The sequence below is a fragment of the Mya arenaria genome, chromosome 12 (genome assembly GCF_026914265.1).
Source record: "Mya arenaria isolate MELC-2E11 chromosome 12, ASM2691426v1".
Classification (NCBI taxonomy): Eukaryota; Metazoa; Mollusca; class Bivalvia; order Myida; family Myidae; genus Mya; species Mya arenaria.
The window spans coordinates 24,636,814-24,647,228 of record NC_069133.1 but is presented as its reverse complement, the minus strand read 5'-3'; positions in this window follow the sequence as shown (position 1 = coordinate 24,647,228).

Below are 10,415 nucleotides of genomic sequence, written 5' to 3'. Positions count from 1 at the left end.
GTTAACTTGATTAATTAATTAGGTTCAATGGTTGAGAACCGTTAAATAAGGTCTCAGTGTAATACAACAGGTTTTAGTGTGATATAACTTTAAAGTGTAAAAAATTAAGGTCCACATTTTGCATTACATGCAAGTTTCAACACAGTTAAGTAAATGCTTTTTTGCCACTACCTTTTCTGTTCGTGGATATGAAAATATTAAATAAAAGCAAAAATCACCATTTTTTTATGTTACCTATATCACCATGTCTGAGCTCAGGTGTGGATTGTTCATATTGATTGTCAGGAGTACCTGCAAATATAAATTGTATATCATGAAAATTAAACAGCAAAAAACTACTACTTTAGGCAAAGAAATAACCCATTTTATTTAGTAGTATGTGCATGACATTTTACATATGGTGACTTTTCTTTTTTTTGTTCACTTAAATGAACCTTATCATTGTTGTCTGTTACCAAAGGTTTAAACAAAGCCCAAGAAACGGCAAAGAGGTAAAACACTATAGTGCACTGTACTATGACACATGTTCGTAATAGTGCGCTTCCTTTATCCTCCTTCATCATGTGGGCAGGCATCTCCTGTTCCATATTGGTAGGGGCAGGCATCTCCTCTTCCATATTGGTAGGGGCAGGCATCTCCTCTTCCATATTGGTAGGGGCAGGCATCTCCTCTTCCATATTGGTAGGGGCACACATCTCCTCTTCCATATTAGTAGTGGCAGGCATCTCCTCTTCCATATTGGTAGTGGCAGGCTTCTCCTCTTCCATATTGGTAGGGGCAGGCATCTCCTCTTCTATATCGGTAGCGGCAGGCATCTCCTCTTCCATATGGGTAGCGCCAGACAAATCTTTCTCTTCTGCTAACTTTAATGACCTTAAAAACACAATTTCTTATGAAAAAGTGCCTGATTTGCAAGTTTAATAAATTGGAAAGTATGAGATAATTTTACTTCGATAATTGATTGGTCTTGGATGTTAAGGGTGACAGTTTATCAAAACTCGAAATTCAAAACTCTGAAGAGCATAGGTAAAAGCAATCTCAGATATTAACTAGAAAATAAATGGCTTTCACGGAGTCAAGCAGACAGATAAACGGACAATGCAGTAACACTCTTCCTCTTCTGTGTATGCAACCATTCACATGTCTAATGAGTTACCTCTCTTCCTCAATTACCACATCTGCACTGTCTTGGGGAAATATCATGTCCTTTGTTATGCTCTGACCCGGGTTCACATGGACTCTATTTTCTGAAGGTAACATTACGAAACTGTCATAAAAAAGGCCGGGCTCATTTCAAGAAGAAGCATTGAAACCATACCTGTCACAGGAATAGGAGAAACTCCCCCAACAAAGGGCCTTGTAAGATGATGAATCTTTTTATAATATGCAGTTATTTAGAATCAAATCGTATTATGCATAAAAACATGCTGACCTGTACAAAAAACTTGACAGTTTGAACAATTCCCATGTGACATAAATATATTAAAATAAATATAAAAAGTTGTTAATCCTTTTAAAAATATTTCACTTATCATGCTGATCTTTTTTTAAATGGTTATGTATGTTTACATCAAAACATATTTTATTGATTATGACAGTATATCAAAGCACAAATCAACAAGAAAACTGCATATTCATAACTACAACTGTAAGAAAATGGCAGATATCAATTTAAACACATTCTTACATACCTTTAATCATAGTCCTTTTTTGCCTCTTCTTCCTTAGCTTCAGTATACTGGTAGTTTTAGATCCAAGTCTACGGCCACGTTTTCTGGGCCACAGAAAGATACCAGCCTCAGCCGGGACCATACCACGCACCTTCTTGTACAGCAGAGTAAAGTCCATGAAAAGATCTTCATACTGCTTCTCTGATAGAACCAAAAACATCATGCTATTGATAGCCGATGAAAGTGCTCTGCATTTGGACTTGACGGCCACTGCTGATCTTGGAGTATGATTCATATGGCTCGTGGCATGGTCCTGTGTAGGTTGAGGCCGTTCACTATGTTGTCCGTCTTGCTTCAAATGGTCAGGAATGTGGTTACATTTAACTGTAGTCTTAAGTAATAGACATGTTATAGGGGATTCTTCTGTTTTGACAGAATGAAATGAAGAAAAACCCATCAAACTCATAATTACTCGTTGGATATTAATAAGGATATAAAAATAGAAGATAAGTAATTAAGATACTGTCCTCATAATTGGGAAGAATTCTCCGTATATAATGCACAATGTATTGCACGATGTTGTAGTGGTATGAGTTTGTGTTAGTAATTTAAATGATTTCTTTGATAACTGATACTGTTGTCTGTACTGAAGTGTAGTCCCCAAAATTATCAGCTTTACTAGTTTACAGGGTATAAAAATATGAGTCATTGTATATCTATTTATTTACCTGGATACTTAAAATGCTTTGACTTCACAGTCACAAATTTTTCCGACGTTGCTATCTCCCTATTATTTATAAGGAGATTAGCTTTCTCAAAAGCATCCTCGCCATCATAAAAAGTCACTTGCGCCATTTTTATTGAACTTGTGATAAGAGTGCGCAGGCGCAAATTGGCGCCTTGAGTAGCGGACGTAACTCCGCCCCTCACCGAATACCGTTTTTCATACAGGAATTTCGTTTTCGGAGCCCTGCCTTTGGATAGACAAAACATCTGCCTTCAGGAACCTTCTGCACATGTCCGCAAACACAGTACAGATATGCATCCATAGATTTAAAGCTTTTCATCTTTGACTTGGAACTTCTTTACTTTCTCCTAGGCTTGAAAAGTCGACTTGGTCTTCTCAAAAGTCAAGATTCCTTTGGTACCAAAGCCCCTACTTTTAAATGAAGAATTATGAGGTGTGTGTATACGGCCCCATAATCAGAAGCGGTTTGAACTAGGTAGAGCATACGTTGCAAAGAAGATGCAAGCATTTTACACGCAAACCCAAACCTACAGTCTCTTTATAAATAAAGTGCAAAGGAAGACCGTCAATGAAAATAACTCTTTAAAACTATCGGGAACAAACTGTTTCACAACTGTTGTAGTTAAACTGGTCACTGTTCCTGTTGTGTAGTTTTTCAGATAATGCTGGTTCAACTCATAATGCTGCCTTTCTAATCTGTTGGTTGTAGAGACTCAAGTTAATAAGAGATAGTCTGTGGCAGTTGACCAATCTCCTGAATGCATGTTTACATGTTACACAATAGTGATTTTGATTTGTGGGTTGACTTAAGTGCCCAATCAAATCGCACCAATATACTTAGCAGTTCAAACCTGCCATGGAATTAATACTAAGCCAATCTTTGTTTGAACAAAAATAACGTGAGGATATGGAATACGAGGCACAAAATAAAAAAGAATTACAACATAACAAAACAAAAAGCTTTTGAACACATAGTAGAGCATCCAAAGCAATATCCTATCTCCGAAATTCATTAAATCCAAGAACATACTATTTTTGCACTTTTTGGATGAATCCCGATCGATTCTTTAAAGTTGTTTCGCTATTGTTTCTGTCTTTATCACTGTAGCTTGAACGATCCCCTCTGGACTAAATTTTGTGGAAAGTATCCACATCTGTGCCAGAGCCACATTGACATTTCCCTGCACACCTACTCGACTACAAAATATATCCAATTAGAAATGCGCGCTATAGAATGCAGTTCTAGAAGTTTTTTTGTCTTTTTAAGAACTGCATTTTCAACATATTTGAGATATTGCAAGCCAGTGGTAGTTTTGTCAGTGCAGCGCCCCTTTCTTCAACAAATCAATCCGTGATGTTTTAACCCGCTTGCTTTCATCACCTTATGTTTAGAGAAGTCTGGTTTGACCACCGCTTGACAAGCATTCATTTCTGAACTAAAATTTTCTATTTGCTTAATTTCTTTTGAACAAGTCTAACCCTTCACTGGAACGGATTAAGTCCCCGTTACTATCTGATTAGGTTCGTTTGGTATATCGAGCAAGGACATTCGTGGTATGATTGATGTCATTATGGACCCGAAGCATAATGCTTCCATTGCATCTTAGTGGTCAATCTGGGTACCAAGAGCAAAGATTATCTTGCTGCCCGGAATCGGATTCTGAACAAGATGAAGGAAATTGTATATTGTATTTGACAGATGCTATAGCTTTAGCCTATTTTCCAACCAGGTCGTTCGTCCTAAATTATGCAACTGACTTCACCGCAATGCATCATAAGGTCATACGGCATCCTTATTTTGCCAACCATCTTCAAGAAACTTTTGGAAACCCATCTGATCCTTGTCAGGATGTTCAGAGGCCAGTACATATTTTCCCGATGTTGCCATCACCCGAGTATTGATAAACCATCTAAGTGTCACTTTATGGTTGTCAAAAAAGACTTGTCTGCTCAGAATGTTGAATATCTTAAATATATCTCGTTATGCAATCGGCACAAACCTTACAAATTGTTTTACGGATACATGTTACATAATACCAATATCCGTAGATACAAATGATAGAATGTCAATTACTATATAACTTCACACTTTTTTCATATACCGCTTTTCCTAATTGGCACCTAATATGGTGAAGCTCTTCTGGGCTTCATGGCCCCACAGTCGTCCCAGCATGACCCAGTTCTCTCCGTACAGCCTCTTTTGTATTGAATTTCATTATTGCCAGAAAGCTATGGTCTTCCATCCCCAAGCGATTGATTTGTTGTGACACAAGGTGAACTAAGGCAATAGGGTATGCTACAAGTTTAATTCCCTTATCTGTATCGTTTTCTATAATATTTTACTCTTTTTTTCTTTTATAGTGTTCATTGATAACTGAACATTTTCCAAACTTTAAAGGGGCAACATTCGCTGCCTCGGCAGCGAGTAAATGGGGAGTGGCTTATTGTAAATTCCCTCAGCTATGTACCTGTCTCTTAAACTCAGTGTTCTTTCTTTAGCACACACTGGAGAAATGTAAACAAACAGGGCTGATCAGAGCAGACGATGTATTTCCCCACACTACTATCTACTATATGAACTAAAGATGACCAAGCAAAGTTTTCCAGATGTTTTCTTTGAAATGATTATTTTCCTGTTCCTAACTGGCATTTTGTATGTTCGACTAGATCTTTTTTCTGTATGGGACATCCCTCTTAAGTGCTTAGAATCTACATTCTTATTCCAGTCCAAAATAGCAAGGTTTATTATAAGTTTGGAATCCAAAACTTATTATATTGCCAAAATACTATAATAATGCTTTCTTGAATGCATCCACAACCCTAGTACAAATTCACCTTATTGTAAACGAGTTAGCCCGGGTACAGTTTAGTCTGCCATACCATAATTATGATAGTGTTGACACCTTTAATCGATAATTAAATGTCACTGGCTGGAATCTGGTTTGTGTATTGTACAGGAAAAGAAATGCACATTTGAGTCAAAAAGGAGGGAACTCAAACACAGACATACATGAACATTTGCAAGTCATGGAACTAGGCTCTGCCGTCTGCAGAATAAGAAGACTCAACATATGGAATAAAATAATCAGCAGAGAGATATATAGTTTAACTGACTGAAGACCAATAGGAGATATTCATTTTACATGGGATATATACAGGCTTTGATAGAGAAGTGAAGAAGTAAATAACATTGAAGCAATGAAATTCATGATTTTTTAAAAAAAAAGTCAAATATGAAAACAGGGTTCCTTATTTAAACCTGGGAAAGATTCACCAGAATTACTAAAAAAGGAAAAAGTGTAAATATCATAGAACACAATCAGATTGAAAATGTAGCATATGAAGCTGATGATATCTATCAATAATTTCTGGATATGCTTAAAACATGTGGAATAAAAACTTATCAAGGTTTGTTCACTTTTGTTACTACAGTATTTGATAGTGAGGCAGGTCGTCTGCTACAAGCAAGCTGCTAGGAATGTAAACACCAGCACGTGGTGATGTTTACAACACAGAGTTCATAACCCCCAGAACACTGATTAGCCACTCCCCCGGCAAATTCAAATTTTCAGTCTGACAGTAAGATTTTTTTCTCAAAATCATGTTTCTAGTTATCTTTCAAAAACAAATTAAGGATTTTTCATTGGTGTAACATTCATTCTACATGCCTGCAAAGTTTCAGGTCTAAACTCTTTGTAGGTATTGCTTAATTTTGAGAAAAGTGTCCCTGAAGTGAAACATGCATAACATTATACAAAAGCTTGCCCCAGCGCCACCTGGAGGTTTATATAGTCCTGTTGCCCCTTTAAATATGTTCAACTCTGAAGAATAGAAGCAAAGGCTTGAACTGGTCACTTGGATCACTTTAGCTTCCTTCCCGCTTTCGAACAAAACAAAGGGGGAAGGCCAAGGACTATAACTGTCTATGTTCTTTGAAAAGCATGTCATCATATACATTCCTGACATAGCTATCTTTTAGCCTCTGTTGATAACTTAAGACTGACCAATCAGGTACATTGTCATATTTAGTTTAACCATTTCTTGATAATTTCCCGGGAGTGAAGGTAATATTAGCATATGCTCATCAACTTTCGTCAAGCTATTTACAAGTGTTTCCACTTGATTGGGGTACTTCTTATCGAATTGTACGCATTTGATGAAATGCTTAAACCTGAGGCTGTCTCGTCTGTAATCCGTTTGGAATAGCCAAAAAGGTGTAGGTCTTGAACTGATTTGCCCTTTATTTGAGGTCCCCTTGGCACTTGATGAGTTTGTGGCTGGGAAATTTTTGCTACATCTTTAGGTAGAGCCATAAACATAAGCTTATTGTATTTGGCAATGGTGATAAGAGCTTCCACTACATGGCCACAACCACCCGCCCGACACGCTGATAGGGAATGAACACAATGAGCTTAGGATCGCAATATTCTGGTCATTCTTGAAGGATACCTACAGTTCATTCATTATAAAATATTATTATGGATGATTATACCAATTTGTAAATGCATATATTTGCTAGAAAAAAATCAAAAGAAATTATATATGGTATGTCATCATGTGTTATTTCTATTGATATATTGTCTCTGTACATATATGACATTTGTATATTTTTTTTAATAGATATACGTTCAACTGGTGTGGGATTTCATTTTTCTGTGAGATTTGTAGCATTTTCCAACCAATCTTAACCCATTATCGTTTTTTTTGAAACTGCAACAACACTTAATGTGTGAATTGTGACAGTGCAAACCAATATAACCAGATAAAAGCTATTTTTAACGTGGGAGAATATGTAGATAACTACGCATCTCAGAGAATACCTTTATGACAAATTGAGCAAGTCAAAAGAGTCGGTGCGCACATAGAACAGCTCGTCATGTGCCCGCACGGTAAAAAGATCGCGTCGGCACGACCGTTTAAACAAATCCTGCATCTTTGTCGTTCCGTCAGACGTCTGTTTTCTTCTTATTATTCGTAAATGTCTAGTTCGTTATTTCCTCCGTCTTCTTCTCCCTGCGAAGTTCATTGGTCAACGACGTACGCGGTTCCGTCTTCTACTATTTCTTTATACCGGTCCAGAAAAGGCGTAAGAAAAAAAAAATACAAACTTTCTAGCTTAATCTTTATCTAAATATACGCCCGCCTAACCGACTGGTTCTCAGAATACTTTGTATAACGTCGTTATTAAAGCAATTATTACGTCTAGCTCTTTGCCTTTTTACATAGTTGAGGCTCAAACCTCTTTTGTTTGGCCTTTTTCGTCTATTTAGGTAAAGTTGAAATTAAACCAACATTCTGTTTGAAGACATGTTCCTTGAGTCAGGATTCCTCATGCTGATCTTTCCAGAATATGCTTTTGTGTAGACAAGCATAGAAAATTAACTACTAAATATTACGCCCCTTTCTCTGGTGAGCGATTGAGTGTCCTATGGATGAACTTGTTATAATGTTTTGATCGTTTTTTTATTATTGTTACTTTTATTATTATTGTTAATGGAATTGCTTTTATTATCATAAAACAATTATGTATTAATATTATTATTATTATTATTATTATTATTATTATTATTATTATTTTGAAAATTATGGCTAAAATGTTTTGGTTGCAATTGAAAAACCACGTTTGTTTGTTTTTTGTATTTTTGATAGTCATTTGAAATGACTGACATATTCGGATTATTGAAGTCGTTTTTGTTGAAAATTCCTCTGTATTGAAGCGTACATGTTATCGATGCCATGTCTTTTTTTAAATATGATTTTTTGGATATTATTGACACGAACTAAAAATAATGTAGTTGATATGATTTTTATTTTTCAAAGAAAGATGTTGTATTGACAAACTTTTTTTTAGAAAATGTAATATATATTTTATAATGCCTAGACATTTTAATGTGACTTATATTTGTGGACCTCTCTCATTTAAGAGCATATGATAAAGACAATTTTGATTAACTGCTATTTGTTATTTTACAATTGTGCAACGTAAATTTTAAAATATAATATTTACACCTCAACTTCCATTCCTTAAATGAAATGCTTTTCGGCGAGTGCAAATGTGTTTCAATGAAAAATTTTCGCTAGAATTCGTGAATTATCGCTTTGTCTTAGAAAATGTAATATGCTTTTTTAAAAATGCTAGACATTTTCCATGTGCCTTATATTATGCTTTGTATTTCTGCTTTTGTTCTTTGTGTTGCAGAATTTTGTATTTACTTGTATTGTATTTGAATCTACAGTGTTGGAAACTATATTTTTTACAGTAATGTTTAATATGTGCCGTCAATACTTTGGTAAATAAGAAGTTAGAATTTTGGTAAATAAGAAGTTAGAATTTTGTGTTATATTTTAATCACTACACGTGTGAATCGATAGATTAAAACTGTGCCGTAACAATTCAACACTAAATAAGCTCATGCAATAATTTGGTTAAAGGGATATTAGTACGAAATTAACAAATAAATATGCCTATTGTCAATGTTCATTCTGTTTATTCATTTTTAGCTCTACTGGCCAAAGGCCAGAAGAGCTTATGCGATGGTAATGTGTACGTAGTATGTGCATCCGTGCGTCCGTGCGGTCGTGCGTCCGTGCGGTCGTGCGTCTGTAAACAATTGCTTGTGAACACGATACAGTCTTCAGTTTTGATTGTATCTCGATGAAACTTGTACAGTATATAGATATCCATTAGAGCTCGGTTCCTTTCGAAAACCAGCCAGATCCTTCCATAAATGTCTAGATTATAGGCCATGAAAGTTCGTGCGTCTGTGTGGTCGTGCGTCTGTAAACAATTGCTTGTGAACACGATACAGTCTTCAGTTTTGATTGTATCTCGATGAAACTTGTACAGTATATAGATATCCATTAGAGCTCGGTTCCTTTCGAAAACCAGCCAGATCCGTCCATAAATTCCTAGATTATAGGCCATGAAAGTTTTAAAGAAATGCTTTCTATTTTTAACCAGGTCTGCATGAGCGAATTCTATTTTTAGCCAAGTTTACATGTACTTGTAAATTCAAGTCTAGAGTTAAGGGAGACAATTTGCAAGTCTAGGATTTTGAGAGACAATTTGCTTTTTGCTTCTGCAGCTGAAATTGTGAATTACTCTGCCTAGTTCTTGTTGAAAGCCCAAAGGCCATTTTTTAGCTTTAAGTTCTGTAGTTTGCACATTCACCTTAACAAAATTGGTTGTGAATGTTTAAGTTATGCACCTGGTGTCATTACTGGTCACACCCAGGGTTCACAGGTTTGGTAAACATAAATCTGGAAAGGTTTGAAAATCTTTTTGTGTGTTCGTGCATCCATCTCAGCACAATTGATTGTGAATGTTTGTTCAAATTGATCAATGTTGTCCTAGGATGCCCTTGACTTTGACCGTTCGACCAACTTTTTTTAACTACAGAAATGTTTACTATGAGTACAGTTTTGAAAGCATTTTTTTTGTCCGATGACTTTTACTTGGCACATATTAAAATAGTTCATGCAACTAATCTGCTTACAATACTTTCTGGGCTCAGATGTTGAACGTGCTACGTTTTCAGGTAACCCAAACACAAAACATAAAGTATATGTATGTTGCCTTTTGCCCATACATACATGCTCTGGATTGATATGACCACAAAAGCCATGCCAGTAGAGCATAGGCCCTTTTGGGCCTCTTGTTTATATTTACTTTACATAATAATTTCGCCCGTCGTCATGTCCGTCCGTCACTGTCTTGTGCGGTCCATATCGTTCTCATACATGGTCGGATATTAGAATAATTTGGCAGCAGTGACCACAATAGCATATATGTGCCTTTACGAACTTAGTATGTGTTTCACGGTCGATCCTTTTTTGTTCAGTCCATATCATCCATGGTCAGAGTCAAGAAGTATCTGGCAGATATGGTAACAATAACATTAGTATTTGTAGCGCAAGACCTGATTACCTCTTCTTTTTTTTACTGTTTGTCACTTTTACAATTAAAATACAATTAAAACTGTAGTGCAGTTTACGTT